Source organism: Macrotis lagotis, chromosome 1 (assembly GCF_037893015.1).
Source record: "Macrotis lagotis isolate mMagLag1 chromosome 1, bilby.v1.9.chrom.fasta, whole genome shotgun sequence".
NCBI lineage: Eukaryota > Metazoa > Chordata > Mammalia > Peramelemorphia > Peramelidae > Macrotis > Macrotis lagotis.
The window spans coordinates 703,381,198-703,400,893 of record NC_133658.1 but is presented as its reverse complement, the minus strand read 5'-3'; the positions used below and the strand labels follow the sequence as shown (position 1 = coordinate 703,400,893).

Here is a 19,696-nt window from a genome sequence, read left to right as displayed (position 1 = left end):
TCATTAGAGTCTATTTTCCACAGACACTGCTTCCTTCCCATATGATTCTGTTTGATCACATACTTACTACAAAACAAAAACAACCACCAAAGGGCTACAAAGCCTTGCTTTTCTTTCATATCATATCAGTGGCAGTTCTTTTCAGTATTGTTTTCTATGAATTGCTATATTTGACATTGTTCTTGAGCACTTTTGAACCTCCAAACTTTCCCAAGTAAATCAATTTCAGAGATAGAAGTGGAAATGACATCTGGAACCAACCTTATAATAAGTTGGAGTGAAGGTAGATTCATTTAAATGACTTCAAGCATCATTTGATCTATCGAATCAAGTAACATTTGGATATTTGCAATTATTATTTAATTATTTATTTAATTAATTATTATTTAAATCATTTTCTTTCTGTTTTTCTCATGTATCATATTTATCTCTATTGTGTGATCTATCTTGACATTTTAGAGAATAAATAATGTAAGACATCTTTTAAGGAAAGGATCACCAAAGTAAATTCTGGTGATATCTCAAAATACTTTTTTAAATTTTCTATACTGAAATGATAACCTTAATTACCTTAATAACATTATTTTGTTAGCATGGATAAATTGAGGTCAAGGTGAAAACAATGCCCTTGAGAAAACTTAAAAAGAGGACAATTCTTGAATGGAACAGTTTCTACATGTGTAGTGGCTATAATGTGTAATTCTGGTCACATTTTCTTTTTTTTCTTTTTTTTTGTGCAAGGCAATGGAGTTAAGTGGCTTGACCAAGGCCACACACCTAGGTAATTATTAAGTGTGTGAGGTTGGATTTGAACTCAGGTACCCCTGACTCCAAGGCTGGTGTTCTATCCACTGTGCCACCTAGCCACCCCTCACATTTAATTTTAGAAAATATATTCATTCATAATTATATTGATAAATGAAGAAATCTATTTAACTTTTTATGAATTCATTCATCAACTTAAAAATAAATTGCAAGGCAAAATGATTGCATTATTCAATATAGAAATAGGGTGAGATGAATGAAAGGTTTTATATTATTTTCAAAGATATAGCAAAGTCTCACTAATTTGGATTAGAGGGAGGTACAGTCTGAATGATTAATGCTATTAGGTTGAGATAGAAATTTACAGTTTTCTAAGTGCCTTAATGTGTATTATCTCTATTAATTTTTAATAGAATCCTGAAAGATAGGCAATGGAGATCTAAGCATTCCTATTTTATAGATGAGAAAACTGATTCTGATTAGATGAACTACCTTAAGTCATTCTGCTCTTTAAATTAAGGAACCACAACCACAACCAAAGCTTCTTATTCCTGATGGAGTTTCTGTTACAAAAAAATCCCAGGATTTCGATTTATAGCATGTTTTTGTATTAAAATGATTTATAGATAGTATAAAGGGTCTTGATTGTGCATCAGTAGTAAGCGATTTCACATTGTTAGCAAGATAGATTTATTGCAGTTTCTAAGGTTATTTATTGGAATATTCGACCCTCTATGTTTTTAGTGGATCCATTTTTAAAGAAAAATGTATACCTAGAATATCAAACTTTTATGTATAAATGGTTATTTTTAAAGTGTTTCAAGGTGAATAGTATATATTTTTTTCTTTATGGCAGCTAAGGGGCTAAAATCAGCATAACATAACTAGAAAATTGAACACATCTGATGATTTAAGGTTCTAAAGGATTTTATGTTCATTGCTCTACCCAACATTCCTTCTACTCCTAACCCTTGCTTGGTGGTAATATCCTCATTTTCATCCTCATCCTCACCATCATTAACAACAACAATTCACATTTATTTGGTATTTTATTTTCCAACAATTACATGTAAAAAACAATTTTAAATGTTTGTTTTTAAAACTTTGAATTCAAAATTCTCTCCCTTCTTCCCTCTCCAGTCTCTCCTCAGCCCCTCCCTGCATTGAGAAAGAAAACAATTTGATACAGGTTATAAATGTATAGTCTTGCAAAACATTTTCATAATAGTCATATTGTGAACTAAGACATAGACTACCCCCCCAAAAAAAAACCCAAAAGAAACCTTAAGAAAAATAAAGGGAAAAAAGGATGCTTCAATTTGTAGTTTGAAAACCATCCTCTGGGGATGGAAACCATTCTTCATCTTAAGTCCTTCAGAGTTGTCTTGTGTCATTGTATTGCAATATGAACAATCAACATTTAAATAGCATCTTTAGGTTTGGTTAGTGCTTTGATAGAGAATATTTTAATTTTCTAGGGATTCTATATTATCTAGCAGTAGGGCCTTTAGAGCTGGTGAAGGGAGGATAATTAAACAATGGAGGAGAGACAGACTTTAGAAGTGGATTATCTTGGAAGACTTATTATCTGGTTCCTAAGAGATAATAGAACTTGTGCTTTAGAAACAAAGAGAGGAACAGCCTAATGAAAAGTATTATTTTGATCTTAATTTAATTACAATACGTAGACTAGCTACAGGAATTTAGAGACCAGGCAGAGTGGATGCCCATTAAAAAAAGAAAGAAAGAAAAAAAACCACACTAAAAACCAGAGGGGAAAAAATCTTCTTAGAGGCTCTTAGAGAGCTAATACCTTGTGTTTAAGGATCTCTCAACAATTTAACTATGAACAAGGTCTTAGAAAGTAAAGAGGAAATTTGTGTTTAAGGGGGAAGAAGAAACAAAGGCAAAAGGGAAAGAAATCTAGTCAGTCTTTTGAAGTGGGGTAGTTAGTCCCAGAATATAAGAAAGATTTTGCAAAGTTTAAAACTGTGCAAATCTAATAGAAATTCTCTTTAGGAGCTAGGGGAAAAATTATGCAGAAGGAACTTTTGCTTTCAGGGATCTGTATATCATTGAAAATGGAAAGAATTTTTAATGACAGGAAAGTTATATTTCACTGGTTTTAGGAGATTAACATAGATTTAGGATACATGGCTAAATTAATTGTCCTGAGGTACTAGCTAGGTTTATTCATTTTTGAGAGAACTGACCATTTCTCTCAGATAAATAGTTACCTTGAAGCTTTCAAGGTTCAATATTGCAAATGTCAAGTATGTGGAAATTTCATTGTTTTAACTATATTTTCCCTCTGTGGAATGAATTTTATTTATTTTGAATAGTCTTAAATTTGATTTTGTCATTTATCATTTTTTTCTCTGAATACATAGTCATTAGAAATATGGATAAATTCCTATGGATATAGTTTTCTACTCTACCATAGGGATGCTGGTGCATCCTGTGAATAAAATGAGAATATTCGTGTTTGGATATCTGAATTTTAGGCATGATTGATTCTGACCCCTTTGAGAAAGGGACTCCCAAACAGAGTTTACTGAAAAAGCAGTTGATTAATGATGACCCTTCACATACTACAATTAGCTAGTCTTTTTCCCTTTTCCAAAATTGCCATTTTATTAGATTTTTGAAGAAATCTTTTGCCTTAGCTAACATCAATACATTTATGTTTAACTCACTGAATAATAAACCAGAAAACCAGAATATGACCATGGTCCAGACCTCTACAATTTTGTTTTAAAAATTTAAAAATGGTGAAAATCATGTTTGCACAACTTATACTTTTGATATGAGGACAGCATTTTGCAAGCATAATAGCACTGTAAAATTTATGTCATTATTTGCTTTTTGTGTTTTCACTATAATGCTCTTAAAGTCTAACTCAAATGCCCCAGGTGGTATAGAGATTATGCCACTAAGTAAAAGTTATGGAAGGTTCTATTTTGCTGTAAAGGCTTTGGGTTTGGGTCTAACAATGAAATAAATTCCTGTATCCTGAGCACCAGACTAACATAAGTCCAGAAGAACCCAGTATTATGTTGGTAGAAATGTGACATTTTGGGTGGGGTAAAAAATCCAACAGAAGACTAGCTGTACAAGAATTAATATCTGTATAGGAAATTTCTTTCATATAATATCATAAACTTTGAGATTTTGCATGTATTTTTACCATGTTAAGAAAAATATATTGTTGCTAAAGCATATACATATATATATATTTATATGTGTATATACACAAATATTATATATATATACATATATATGTAATATATGTCCTTCATTCTCAAAGAAGATCATAACATCTTGTGTGATGCCATGATAGACATATGAATTGGATTTGAATGATGGGCAACTGTGCTAAGTCACCAGTCTCACTTTCTCCTCTGGTGCCATCTGACTTCAATGGCCAGATATAAATCAGTATGACTGTAGATGGTCCTGGATGTAAGGGAATTAGGGTTAAGTCACTTGCCCAAGTTTTCATACGAATGTATTTATGTACATAAATGATATACACTCTGAGATGGAAATCAAAATTTTCTACCTTATAGGTACCAAATTTCTACCCAGACCATTACAAACCTTAGAAAATGATGTGGTTTTCATATTCTAAAGCCAGTATTCTATGATTCTTTTCTATCCTATTTATATAATGTGTATGTGGCAAGCAGTATGTTGATTTTGAAAGTGTATGTTCTGAACCACATGTTAGGTATTAGATTATTCACACATTTGTAATTGAGTGAACACTGGTAACTAAATATGGCAACATGTTTTTTTTTTAAGAAAGAACATCTTGTTCCAAATTACCTGTCCTAGTCATTCTCAAATGACTTTTAACATTTGATTTTAGTTTAGCAGCAAATGTCCAAGGTGTGATAAACAAGGATCAGAAATACACACTCAGAAAAATCTCTTCTGATTTAAACAGGAGATATGTGTCATGAATGTATTAGCCTTGAGTAGTTTATTTACTTATCTAATTTATTAAAGATGTATCAATTCTTTAACCAAAACCTAAAGCTGAAAAAATCTAGATTTATCCAATAGAGAAGTGGAAGAGGAGAGAAGGGAAGGGGGAGTGCCTATCCATTCCATAAAAACATTTTCTACATAAATCCTTTAAAGAGTTTAACACAGTGAAAAATGATACAATTTGAAAAAAAAATTGAAATGCTTTTCCTCATCTGTAAGATTAGGCAGATGAACTAGAAGGTTTCCTAGAGGTCTTCCAATTCAAAATCTTTTATCCTAAAATTTTTTAAATAGCATATATTTTGAAGCTTATTTCTGCATTGTTTTTATATATAAACTTTAAATTGTTTGTACAAAATCATAGATTTGAAATTTATACTTCAAAATAAATAGGAATGAATAAACACAAAAATTAAAGATGAGAAAATGAATTCTAAGAAATAATGAAACTTTATGGGAAGACAAAATTAAAAAATATTGTTCGCATTATGCTTCTAAATTTTCTTTGATCTTTGGACTCATTGCTTATAAGCACTTGAAAATGATATTTGAGAATCCTTTATTAGAATATTAAACTTCATTAGAATATTAAAATATGTTATAATCAACAAGATGGACTTACTGAAACTGGTGACATATCACTTCCCTGCAATGTGGAATACAGTGTAATGCATCATGCAGAAAATCCCTACTCAATTAGTATTTCACAAATTAATGTGTGACAGCAAGATGTGACAGCATCTTCTTTGAATGACTTTGAATGACTATTATAATACTGGACAAATAATTTATTGATATTTATGTTACAAGTTAGATATTTATGTGATATTTACTATTTTAAAATTTTCTCAGTGGGGAGGCTAGGTAGCACAGTGGATAGAGCACTGGCCCTGGAGTCAGGAGTACCTGAGCTCAAATCTGGCCTCAGACACTTAATAATTACCTAGCCATATAGCCTTGGGCAAGTCACTTAACCCCATTGCCTTGCAAAAAAAAACCTAAATTTTTTTTTTCTCAGTTATATATCTGGATTCATGATAGGTTCTTGGGTTAGGGCTGAAAATAGATATAAGTAGAGCTAGATCTACTTACAAAGTTTAAAATATATGCTTTTGTCTTGGCTGTGTAATAATCAGATTCATACTTTGATTTTTCCTTTTCATGACAACAGAATTTTCAAATCACAAATCAGTATTTTGAAACTTATTCAAATATAATGAATCAGAGTCCTTTGAATCCTTATTACATGATGAATGTTCATCTAGTTTGCATAAAACAAAACTGAGCTTTAGTGTCATGACCCACTGCAGCATCTGCTCTGCATGACTTTCCCCCTTTAAATATACATTTCTCTGAAGATATAAATATGTTGTTCATTTTAAATGTCTCCAGACACACATGCTAATAAAACTTTCTTAGAAAGATCAGTATAGAGTATTATCCCACTAAGTAGCAATGTATAATTTACATAAAGAATTGAGATTAAGTTATTATTCTAATCTCTTAACACTGATATCAGAGTTTCTAAGTATTTCACAGTTACCTAGCTTAGAAAGACTTCATGAGAAAAGACAACAATTTTAAGATAGGAAAACTAATCTGCTGCCTTAAAAAGATATCTAGTTCTTCCCTGAAGACCACTCTTCAAAGGTATCATTGTCTTTTTCTCCTTTCAAATGATCATCTCAATTCACTCTGTGTTCATAATGAAAAATTAGAAAAAGTAGATTCATTCAGATAAGTGATAATACTCTCATTAAGATATGAATTTTGTGAAAGTGATCAATGTTAGGATTTGTTTTGTTTGTCTGCAAATTTACTTCAAGAGATCATTTTCTCCCCCATATTTGGGAACATGGGAGAGAAAATAGATTATTATTCATTGAAAAACATTAATTTAATATAAAAATATTCTCATAAGAGAATAAAGATTTGTATTTGAAAATTACCAATTGTTAAAAAAATCAAAAGGAAGAGTCTAGAAAAAGAATGCTTAAGTTATCGTTTTAATAGTTCTGGTATGTTTAATTATACCTCCCTTTTTATAGTACAGGGAAAATTTCTAGTATGGTATTGTTTAATGATTAGAGATTGGGGCCCTGAAGTTTGGGAAAGAAGGAGGACAGGGAGTGGGAGATGGGGAGGGGGGAAGAGGGAGGAAATGGAGAAGGAAAAGATGAAGAAGATGAAGACAAAGAAAAAGAGGAAACAAAGAAGATGGAAAAGGAGGAGGAGGGGTGAAGAAGGGGGAGGAGGAAGTAGAAGAGGAGGAAGAGGAGGACAAAAAACAGCAAACAGCATTGCTTTGGCAAAGACAAACATCTAACGTATCAGAACTGTTTGATCCTTCCGTGGTCCCATTAGAATTAATAATAGTCTATCCATAAGGAATTGCATCCTGGATATTACTTAGGTTCACAGCCTTTATTGCTACAATTTAAAATATTACATTATCATTAGAGCATTGTGTTGTTGCCAATGATCATTTTTAATAGGCTTAAACTTTTGAACAACTATGTGCTATAATCAAAGACTAGACTTTGGAAAAATGGGCTAATCTTAATAGGCAATATAATAAAAATGTGGTTTCATAATGCAAAATTAAATCTATCAGAATTCTGTGACTTTAATACCAAATCTTGAAAACAAGTTATTTTAGAAAAAAATATGTATTCCAAGTGACTTTATTTATTCAAGGCAATGGGGTTAAGTAACTTGCCCACGGTCACATAGCTAGGTATTTAATTATTAAATATCTGAGGTCAGATTTGAATCCAGGTCCCCTTAACTCCAGGGCTGGTACTCTATCCACTGCACCACCTAGCTGCCCTCCAAGTGACTTTTAAGATGTATAAACTTAAATGATTTTGTGAGACAATCAATTTAATTATTTTATTTTGACCAAAATAATTTGCACACTGATGTAGAAGAGGGTCATGTTCTAAATATGTAAAATATATTTAGAAATCAAATGGAGGAGTTTATTCTAAATGCAGTAGTGAGTCATTGGAGTTTACTAAATAGGGGTACGGCAAGAAGAGACCTATATTTTAGGGAAATCATTTTATTAGCTATGTGAATGATGGCTAGAGTGGGTTGAGATTAGAACCAGGGGGAACAATTAAGAGGTTAATGCAACAGTTCAATTGAGTGGTAAAGAGAACATTAAATTGTATGGTGACTATGTGTAGAGAGACAGGTTATATGTAAGAGATATTGTGGAAGTATAAAAAAATAAAATTTATTAACTACCTGTCTATGTGGGGATGATGTAAAGTGAAGAGTTAAGGAAAATATTAAGGTTAAATACTGCAATACCGATTATGCCCAACACAGGAACAAGAAAGAAGTATGGGCTTGGGATGAGGTAAAGAATGAGTTCTGCTTTAGAAATGTGTAAAATGCTTACCTACCATCCTGTCTGAAATATTGAATGGGTAGTTGGAGATGGAATTCTGGAGAGGGACTAGGGAATAGATGGAAGGATAATGGAGTCATCTCTTTAGATCTGACAGACAAACACAATGAAACTGATTAAGTTACCAAATGAGAAAGTAGAGTGAGAAGACAGTCCACAAAAGAAGTTTACGGTTTACTTTAAGAGTTAGGTGGCCTTACATGAGCTTCTACCAAATTTCTTTAACCCCAAATATTCTTTCTTTAGGTTAAAATTCGTGGTTTCTTCAATGAATCCTATTATAAAATGAGACTAATTTTCTTCTTTGAATTCTCTAATGTCCCCTGATATACACCTTTTTCTGAACCCTATAGTAGGTATAATCTATATCATAAATTACTCATAAGCTATTTCATATTATTATCTAATTGCCTCATGGGTTTCCTCAACTAGATTATAAGCAATTTAAGAGAAGTTGCATCCTCTTGATCACACTTTTCAACGCAAAATAGGTAATTAAATACCCAGTGATTGATTTACTAAACTGTTAAATGCATCATTTAGGTTGTCTAGAAATTCAAGTATATTGTCTCTTAACCATCCCCTTTCTATGTTGTTTCCTGTTCATTTTATATTGAATGGACATCAATATATTGTCCATTTTCATATTTTTAAAGTACTGTCTATTGCAAGCTCTTGTACTATGATTGATCCAATATTTAAAATTTTTTTAATTTATTTAAGGCAATGGGGTTAAGTGACTTGCCCAAGGTCACATAGCTAGGAAATTATTAAATTTCTGAGACTGGATTTGAACTCAGGTCTTCCTCACTCCAGGGCTGATGTTTATCCACTATGCCCCCTAGCTGCCCCAACATGATCCAATATTCAGGAAACAGTGAAATTTGCACATGACTTTCTCTCCTTCCAAGCTCCCCCCAAACATGTACTTCCATTCTTTTTGGTCACCTGATGTCATACTTCTTGTTTCATGTCCTCTCAGCTAGCTGCCTAATAGATATGAAAAACTTCCATGAGTGTTAGAAAGTGAGACTAAAAGAGATGGTCCAATAACAGAAAGCCAATGCACAAATGACTATATAGACAAAGGGTTAAGGACAAAGCAGACTTGAATGTACCGGAAGTAACTTGATGAGTTAAGTAACTTAAGAGTGATGGCTAATGGTTATCAAGAAGAATTATTATTAAAAGTAGTAGAAGTAAAATTTTTAACAGTGACAAACTAATGTTTTCTATCATTTGTGTATGTTAGTAAATAAATATCATAGATTTTTAGAAGTGCCTAAAGGCAAGAATAGTTGATTTTTCCCCTAGCTTATATTTTCCACCTTAAGAGTAGAAAAAAAAAATTTCTGCCTATTGATATTACTCATTATATTGTAAATCTCAAGTTACAGCATTGATTTAACTAGAATTGGAATATCTAGAGTGAGTATGAAGCCTTTGAGATTTTCATAAAAATCACCAACAAAACAAATGTTACAACAACGCTTTGATTTTAGGTCATGATTCTAGGTTTTATGATCTGTGTGGCTTTTTATAGGGGTCAGAAAATTGTATTTTAAGTATATGTTTGAAAAGAACTCATTCTAAATCATTATTTTAGCCAAGAAACCTTTTGGGGATATCTTTATTTAAAGATACCATATTTATATGCTTTATAACTTAAATGCAGATAAAATTTAATACGTGTTAGTAATAACAGGCTTTTTTTAATCTTGTAGCAATGTAGAGTGATATAAGTGTATTTAAAAAATAAACTATAAAATGAAAACTGCTTCTACTATGATTATCTACTATGTCCAGAAATATATGATATAGAGAAAAGAGTAGTGAATTTGGAATTAAAAAAAGCTTTAGCTTGAATCTTAGTTTTATCACTTATTGTGTAATATTGGAGGAATCACTTAACCTTTGGGGACTTCAGGTTCCTACTCTGTCAAAATGATATGAGTGATAACACTGGCTGGATTTATTATAGTTTGAGACCTTTTTGTGAATGGCTTGGACTGAATGGCCACTTAAAACCTCTTGCAACTCTCTAAGATCTTTAAGGTTGCATTTAACTCTAAATCTAGGATTTGATTGTTTTTTTCAAATACAATTATTTCCTCTACAATCCAGTAGTTCAATGCAGGTATTAATAGATATTAATTAAATTGCCTTTTGTGAGAAAATTTATAGCCTTATGCCATTATGTCAGTTTCAACTAAAAACTGATACTTGAAATTTTACAGGACTGAAAATGCTTTTCATAATATTTAGTATGACGAATAAATGAAAAATCAATAGGCATTTAACTTTAATTGTCATGAATTTGTGTCTGAATAGATATGAACTCTATTATTAAAATGTTTTGGTTAACTAACACAAAGACTTTGAACATCTGTTTTTCTCACATTATACATACATATCTCATTTATAGTTAAATACAGAGATAAATTATAAATATGTAGTAATATAAAAATGTCCTAACACCCACATGAAAATTTACAGCAACTTTATTTCTGTTTCCATGTGATGAGGAGAGAGCTGAGAAAGAGTAATACAAAAAAGTAGATGAGAGTGGAAAAATAGGACAATCTCCTGCTAATATCAACATCACATTATTCACAAAGAAAAACAACAGCAACAACCCAGAAACGGATCAGAGGAATAACATAGTGAGGAAAAGGACAAATGAATTCAAGCCATATAAAAATGGGCACGTTCCTTAGCCCCCTGAATGTCACATAGTTACCACCATAGTGTATCACCCCTCACCTAAATTTCTGGGCACATCATTTTAATTGTTTTCCTGCCTCAAGCCTCTCTCTGCTACAGTTTATTCTGCACTGTTACTGTGATATTTTTTCTAAAACCCTGACCTTTGTCACTATTCAACCAACTTCAATAGCTTTCTGTTATCTGTAAGAGCAAATATAAATTCCTCTTTTTAGCTTTCAAAACCCTATGAAACCCTGAACTCAACCTGTCTTTTCAACCTCATTGAACACCCTATAATTCAGCTAAATGGATCTTCTCTCAGTTCCTCTCACACTTTTACTTCTTTTCCCATCTCCATGCCTTTGTACTGGTTGTCCCATTATTTGGAATACCTTTCTAGATTTCTACATCACAAAATTAGTCTAACTCTGTTCAGATGTCATCTTCTTATGAAGTCCTTATTAATTTTCTAACTACAATAGCCTCCCTAGCAAATTTCTGCATATTTAACTCTTTTTACAGTTGCATCTATTCACTTCATATTTATGCTGCATATGATTATATAAACATATATATACACATTTATATACATATATATATGTATCCTCCTTGACTCCCTCATTAGAATATGAAATAAACAAGTATTTTTTAAGTGCTTGCTGTGTACTACAAACACAAGGAGAAAGAGAGTTCTTGTCCTCAAGGAGCTTGAATTCTAATGGGGAAAGACAACTCATAAAAGGAAAATGATGAGAAACTGAGAGTAGAGGGAGAAAGGGAAAAGGTATAGAAGGTCCTTGCAAATAAACTCCTTGTATTCGTTTTCCCAGTAATCACTTAAGTATCAGGCAGGGAATAGGGTATTAATAAGTGTTGAGATTGGTGTCAGGAGCATTCATCTTTCTGATTTCCAATCTGGTCTCATAACTCACTAGTTTGTGTGACTCTGGACAAGTCAATTATCTTTGTTTTTCTCAGTTTCCTCATCTGACAACTCAAATGTCAAATTACTTCAATACCCCAGTTGGGGTCAGGAAGATCAGAATGTGAATGAAAATAACTAAACAAAAAATTTATAATTATAATTGGCTACAAGCCAAATTAAGACAAAACTCAATTTCAACATTAATAGCTGATATTAAAGTTTGTTTTCATTTTTTCTCTAAAACTGTCTGGTCTTTTCTAATACAAATTAAAACTAATTTTAATACAGAACTTAATTAAACTTTTTAGTTTATGTAATTATCTGTGTATTGTTCATTCTTTCTTGATATTTACAGAAAATGTGATCCCCCTGCCCCACAACAATTGTATCCAACTGATTTTATGTAATCACATAATACATAGTCACATAAGCCAGAACCTTTTAATCAGTTATCCATTCAAGCAAAAGAACCCTGATGTAACAATTTAAGTATCTGATTTAAATGCTAAGCATCCAGTATTCTTTGAAAGTTCTAATCTTTAGCCTCAGTGTTAATACTGACCAATGTCTATCTTATATGCAATGCTATATAAAATATTTACCTGTCAGCATTGCCTTCCAATTCAAAATACGCTGTACCCCTCTCTTCAGCTGAGCCGTGGTTCATTTACATGCACATCCACTGACTTCAAGACCTTTCAGGGCTTCAGAGAATTCAAACATTCGCAGGTACTGGGAGAATGTCTAACTTAAGAACTGGGGTCTTCCACCTATTTGGGATCATTCAGACATGACAAAGGCAGAGGCTGAGTTTATGCCCCCAATAGCTCTCCACTGATGTACAATCTTTTACTCCAATAAATTTATATAGGGTTTCTTTCTTCATCTCAGATTTATGTAAATCTACTCTACAACTTTGGCACTGAAGAACTAGACTTAAGAGAACATAATATTTACCTTTGAAGGAGTTAGACCTGAAATTAGAAGTTTCAAATAGCTCATTGTTAAAACTTAAATGATATTAAGTATAAGTAGAGATTTTCAGATTATATTTATTATTAATAATAGTAGATATTAACATCATCTTAACATCACTATGAATTGATATTTTAATATAATACTATAACCAAATATTATTAATAATGAATTTTAATTAAAATATCAATACTAATAGAATACAATTATTATGGCTAATAATAATAGTTACCTTTTACACAGTGCTTTAAGTTTTACATGTTATCTCATTTTTATCTATAACAACTTTGTCTGTCAGGTTCTGTCATTATGCTCATTTTACAGAAGAGAAAAATCAAGTGTGAGAAATGTGAGAGATATATAACTTAGAGTCACATAGCCAGCAATTAATTATCTGAGGGAGGAGTTGATATTCCTGATCCAAACTCTTTTAAGATACTACTTAGATGAATGACCACTTGGCTTGGGAATGTCCTATACATGAAAAAAAAATTAGTGATAATATTGTATAGAAGTTAGAGAACTAAACTCTGATTCAGGAAGTCCTGGGTTGAAGCTGTACTTCTGAGACATACTTGCTATTTAATTCTGAGGAGATAACAGGTCACTATAGTTGCAGCTACTTAGAAACTGATGCAAAAAATCAATAAAACAACAAAAAAAAACCACATGGACCTACCAAATGGTTCAACATAAGAAACAGATATGATTTTACCAATAGAAATGACATTAAAGAAGATATACTTTTATCTGTTTTCCCCTGTCCCCTAAGGAACCTGAGATCCCTAATCTCTATTGGAATGTGACCTCCTTAAGAGAAGGAATTTTCTTTCTTTTTATTTGAATTCCCAGCACTTACTACTGTAATGCTCATTCCTTCATTCATTCTCAGTTCCCTCACATGACTTCCTATAAGTAGCCCATTTGGATTAGTACAGTGCATCTCCTCAATGGAAACTTCCCTGCCCCAAAGAAGTCAGGACAAAGCAGAAAACAAAACAATCCTCTGGTTTGGCAAAGGGGATGGGTCAGTGGGCTCCACTCCCATTCCACAGAAAGAAAATTGAACTCTTAAGTCTTGTCAAACTCTGGGGCCAGTAGCCATAACATTGTGCAAAAAGCACTATTGTGCTATTCATCTCCTTGATAGATTTCCTATAAGCAGGTTTTGTCTGAATACAGAAAAATGTAACCACTTGTAAAAATTGGGCTTCAGGTGGTGCAGTGGATAGAGAAAGGGCGCTGGAATCTGGAAGACCTGAGGTAAGCCTGACCTCAGACAATTACTAGCTGTGTGACTACTGGCAAGTCACTTAAGTTGTGGTCTGCCTCAGTTTCCTCATTTGTAAAATGATGATAATAATAGCTTCTACCTACAAGGGTTGCTGTGAGGCTTAAATAATTTGACAATTATAAAGTTCTTAGCACAATACCTCACACATAATTAGCACTATATAATTGTTAGCTATTAGTTTTTATTATTAGTCAAAACCTTTAGTGTGCCTCTCTGTATCACAAGTGAGAGATAAAAGCAGAGTGGCATAAACTGGTAAGAAGGAAGAAGGTGGCCATGCTGGAAGTATTTAATACCATTATATGAGAACCGGATAGAGATTCATATTTAGACAAAGAAACTGCCATCCCCCCCATATAAGGTGGAATGCTTGGTGGAGACAGGGATCTCAATCAATCAGGAAGGCAAACAATCTGTCTAATGGGTGTTATCTATTTTGGACTTGCAGAAGTCCTTACCCATATTTCACTCATTCTCTACTCCCATTTTCATCTGTGTGTTCTGGATCCTCACTTTGGGATCAAAACAAGAGTGAAAATATCACAGGGAGACACCAAACTCAAAATAAATGAAGGGTAGGTGATGGAAAAGCACCTCTTAGGTGCTCAGGAAAAGTACCACTTTTTTACTCTTCCCCAGACTCTCTTTAATCAGAATGCAGTGCTTCTTTGTATTAGGTTTCAGTTCTATCAAGTCACTAACCATTTACATTTTAGATATAACTTTCAGGTTAGAATTGACTGGGACAATTTATAGTCTCTTACAAATTTTAATAGTCAGAAAACTCAATGTAATTGAAGTACTATGTCTTGTATGTGCATTTTCGACTATTTTTCCCCACAGAATAAGCCTGCTATTTTAGTTACTTTTTGAATTAAACAAATTTTGTGGGGTCAACTGGGAACTTCACCACTGTATATACTATTTTTTCTGTAGGAAAAGTCATTTAGAGTTACAATCTACACCTTGGCTTAGAAAATAGCTTTTGGTATCATTCAGTATCGTGTAGTAGATGGAGCACTGAGATTCCAGTTAGAAATATCTGGGTTCAAATCCCACCACAAGTTTTATGATCCTAGGCAAGTCACTTGGCCTCACTTGGGTGTTTGACTGAAGATTCCCTCAACTTCTAAATCAATAGTCCTGTAAAAATAGCATAGCAGAACTGAGTAAAGCAGTGTTTTCTATTTAACAAGAATTAAAGGTTTGGGGGAAATGATCCCAACAATACAATCCGATATTTACTATTTGAAGTAAGTTTTTTCCTGAATTAGGGTTAAAAGTCAAGAAAAATTGCTACATAAATGTGAAAAAAATGTCCATATGCTGTAGCAGATGTATCAGAGGGGAGAGAGAGAGAGAGAGAGAGAGAGAAGGGTAGAGAATTCTGCATCACTCAATTACTTCAGAGGTCAAACTCTATTTTTTTTTTTATCTAGGTAAATAGCAACTACAGTATCACTAAAGTACACAGATATTATTCACCCATGCCAGTTTTGTTTTGTTCTTAGGACAGTAGTAGGATGTAGTGGAAAAAGGAGGGGAAAAATAAGGAGGTGGTAAATCCAGAAAGGAAGGACAAAAAGTGTAAGACATCAACCATTTAATTGAATGGAGAATGAATAATGCTAGTGCTATTCCTGAGAGGGAGGTAAAAGAAAGTTATCTAATCAAGCAACCATCAGACTCAATAGAGCCTGACATGCTTTGACCAAGTGCAAAGTCTTGCTGACTTGCAAGGTATAAATGTATTCAGGTCCTAGCTCACTGGGTAAATTCAAATCATCATTTTCATCCAAGGGCAATCACAAAAGAAAAAGTGGGAAAGGTGGGGAGGACTGAGGAGAGTTGCAGGGAAAGCCTTTTCCACATGGTTCTATGGTTGCTATAGTAACTCCTTCTTTTGTTTGTACATATTCAGAACAGCTGCCTCCTTTGGAGACTGGCACTGATATTGTGGCATTACAGCTAGAAGTAAGGCTCATTGCCTAATCCATGGCCAGGAGTTTTCAGATAACATTTCCCATTACTTAACTGTGTTTAGTTTCATAGGTTTCTGTGATTTTTAAGAAGGGAAATAACACAATCAGGAAACTTCAGAAAAAAAAATATTTTTATCATTTGGATAATTGAACCCTGTGGTCAAAAGACTCTGACCTTGAGAAATGAATCCCCAAGTCCATTATATGTGAGATAGCCCAGTACCAAGTCGATTGCACAGTCAAGATGTACCTGTTTCAAAAGGAGAAAGGTATCTATCCTAAATACTTACAAAACCCTACAAAACTTTCCAAGTACTGATTAATACTTCTAATTACACTGTTCTTGGTTTTACTGTTCACAAAGTTGAATGACTGCCTGAAAACAAATTTAATGAATATTCATGTAATAAAAATATTCACTGGGTTCTCATTACTTTTGCCCACAAACTACCATTCTGGTCTACCTGGGTCATAAGAAATAAATCCAAAGGGCTAAATTGACTGAAGTAAAACATGAGCAAATGCAAACTGATTAGTCAAATTTATAAAATATGCAAACTTATAATGCAAATAAAGAATTTAGAAAACACAGCTGTTCTTAAAAACAAATCAGCACACAACATTGATTGTAGTGTGCCTAAACTCTTGGGGTGTTCTGAGAAAAAATATTCATTGAAAGTGAACTAATGATCTCATTATTATGATCTTCCCTCATTGGGCTTGCTAGAGATTCCAACTAAATTTTTAGGGAAAACTAGGAAGCAGTTAATCCAATTTATCCAAAACACATAATATAGCCATGGTCATTTTCTCACATATTTAAATTGAATATTCTCCCATCCTCAATCCCTACCCCACCTTACCCCAACCTTAGGATTTTATTCATTCACTAAACATAAATACAATGAAATGACTTCATTTACACAGCTAGTAAGCAAGCTTCATTGACAGAATTTGAGCCTAGTTCTTCTGATTCCAAACTATGACAACATGTCACCTATCCCTCATTAAATTTTCTGCAGCTAATTCCAGTTGGTTCTGGTCATCTCAATAATTCTACTGTGTTTTTTTTTTTGGCATTTGTTTACAACTAGAAATGTCTGTGTAGATTTGATTTACTTTCATACCTAAATCACATTTTAGTCCTTGGCAAAACATATATTTAATAAAAGTATAGGCAGTATACATATACCTGTTGGGGAGAGGGAAGGGGGGAAAAGAGAGAGAGAGAGAGAGAGAGAGAGAGGAGACAGAAGGAGGGAAGGAGAGGAAAGGGAGAAGCAAGGAAAGCGATCACATCTATCAAAATGTGTGTTTCATTGGCTATATAGAGAATCAGAATTGATTTTAAATCATTCTAATTAGGAAAAAGGTGATGTTTATGGAATCCAAATTTACTACTTTTTGAGTTGATTAATTAAGGGATTTTTGAGACTTTTAGCCTTGTCTATGCTGAATTAAAAAAGAAAAACATTTCACTCTAAAGTCAAGGGTATTTTTTAACATGGTAACTAGCCAAGATTAGGAGGGTGGGGGTGGGGAGGAAAACAAAACCACAAATCTTAAGATGATGCTTTAACAGTTCTGTCACAACAAGGATGGGCTTCTAATGCAAATATTTGTGACATACTAACTGAGGCAAAAGCAATAGTCATTTTAGCCAGGACACTAACTTTTTCTTTATATCTGAGCTCTGATGAATTAGTTACATGTTATAATGGCAATGACAATTGTGTTTGGTAGATATGAAGAGTAGTATTCATAAAGAAGTGTGGTTATGAATTCTCACATGGAAATTGGAATGTGAAAACATTATTTACATTAAACCTCTTCATTCTGTAAAGGTACTTAGACCTCAAGAGAACTTTTCTGTCTTTCAGACTGGATAGCAAGAGCCCAGAACTTCTCCCAAACTATTTAAGGAAGATGTTATCTCTTCATTGGTCACTTGGATGCAGTCCCCCTGAACCTCTCCATCATGAACCTTAGGTGCTCCTCATCCTCTGTTTTTTTCAGATTGCTTTTATGTGTTGTCTTCCCATTAAATTTAAGCTTCTTAAAATCAATAATTGTCTGTATTTTTCTCTATTTGTATCCCCAAGTGCTTAGAATAGTGCTTAGCAAAAAAAAAAAAAAAGACCCTTCATTATTGATTGACTATTATAAAGCCTCTGTTCTTGCCATGTTGAACTTGAGATGTTGGCATATGGCACACGGTTACTAGGAAAAAATGAAGTTAGATTATAAAAAAAGACCTTTTGAGATCTATTTGAATACTCATATTTAAAAAAAATCACATAATTCTTACTAGAACTTGGAAACTTAAAAACATAATACTGAGGCCTATAGTAGATGTCAAAGGAAAGAGAGGAACCAACAAAAGAAGTTTTGATTAAGTAGACAACTTAAGGAGGAACCCAGGAGATTAGAGTCCTTTGAAATCTTCAGTGAAATTCAGCATGAACCAATTCTGCTCAGGAAATATAAAAGCTAATCTCTTCACATTTACATCTGTAATCATTGTTCCATCCAAATCAATGGTCATGTCATTTGACTGAACGGAATTTGCTGTCTTTAATAGTAAAATTTTATCATTATTATTTGCTTATTTTTTAAAAAGTTAGTTTTTGAAATAAAGCTTTATTTTTACTACATGTTTGAAATATTTTAGGAAATTGGTGTTGAAGTATTTTTTGTTTTGTAGTCATATTCTTTCTGCACTCTCCCTCCTCATCTTAATGATCCTATTTATCTATATGCTGTCTGTCAAAAATACTTCTGAAGCTTGTGGTTTCAGAATCCAGACTGGTCATATGACTGACGGCAGGGGAAGTGATAAGAGGTATATCTCTTGATGGCAGCATGAATGAATTCTTAAATAAATAGAACATTTTACTAACATTCAATGTGGTAGATGGATGGTAAAAGTGTTCTTTTTCATTTCCTTTTTTATTGGGAAGTTAATCATCAACAATCATAAACATATTAATATACAAAAAGTAGGAAAATTAATGTACTCTTGGTGGCATTGCTGTTTAGATTAATTGTTCTGGAAATTAATCTGGGCCTATACCCAAGCTACTACAGTATTTTCTTTGATCCAGTGATTTGTGAAGAAGGGCAATAGAGGGCAAGAAGTTCTAGGTACAAAACTAAATACAGATCTTTATTGTTATCTTTTACCTTTCTCCCTACCATGTTCTCTTTGATCTTAGCAGCACTGGTCTCCTGGCTATTTCAAGAATGAAGTATTTCCTGTCTTGGCACTAGGTATTTTCTCAGGTTCTCCCCCCATATCAAGAATTCTCTTCTTCCTCAATTTTATCTACTGACTTCCCTTAACTTTCTTTAAGTCACAATTAAAATCTCATCTTTTACAGGAAATCTTTATCAACTCAATTTAATTCCATGCCTTGTCTGTGTTATTTCTCATTTAGTCCCGTCCCCAATTATTTGTATGTTGTCTCTCTCATTATATTGTAAAGTCCTTTACAGAGATTGTGTTTTACTTCTTTGGATATCTCCAGAGATTTTAGTACAGTGTTTGATTAATGTTTATTGATTGATTTATGACAGCTTTGGTTTATATTTATTTTAGTGTAATAAAAAATTAAAGGAAGTAGAAAAAATCAGAGTTC

The 19,696-nt window shown here is 32.9% G+C and overlaps 1 protein-coding gene and 1 long non-coding RNA gene across 2 annotated transcripts in view; one reads left to right on the top strand and one right to left on the bottom strand.

Annotated features, from left to right (window-relative positions):
• The window catches only part of LOC141507826 (uncharacterized), a 28,324-nt gene extending 10,231 nt beyond the window's left edge, over positions 1 to 18,093 (top strand). Inside the window, exon 3 of the long non-coding RNA XR_012474277.1 lies at positions 17,939 to 18,093. This is a non-coding gene — a long non-coding RNA (uncharacterized LOC141507826). The remainder of the gene's footprint in view (positions 1 to 17,938) is intronic.
• Positions 1 to 19,696, bottom strand: part of KCNH7 (potassium voltage-gated channel subfamily H member 7) — a 625,928-nt gene that overhangs the window by 524,685 nt on the left and 81,547 nt on the right. The gene's annotated exons all lie outside the window — the stretch shown is intronic.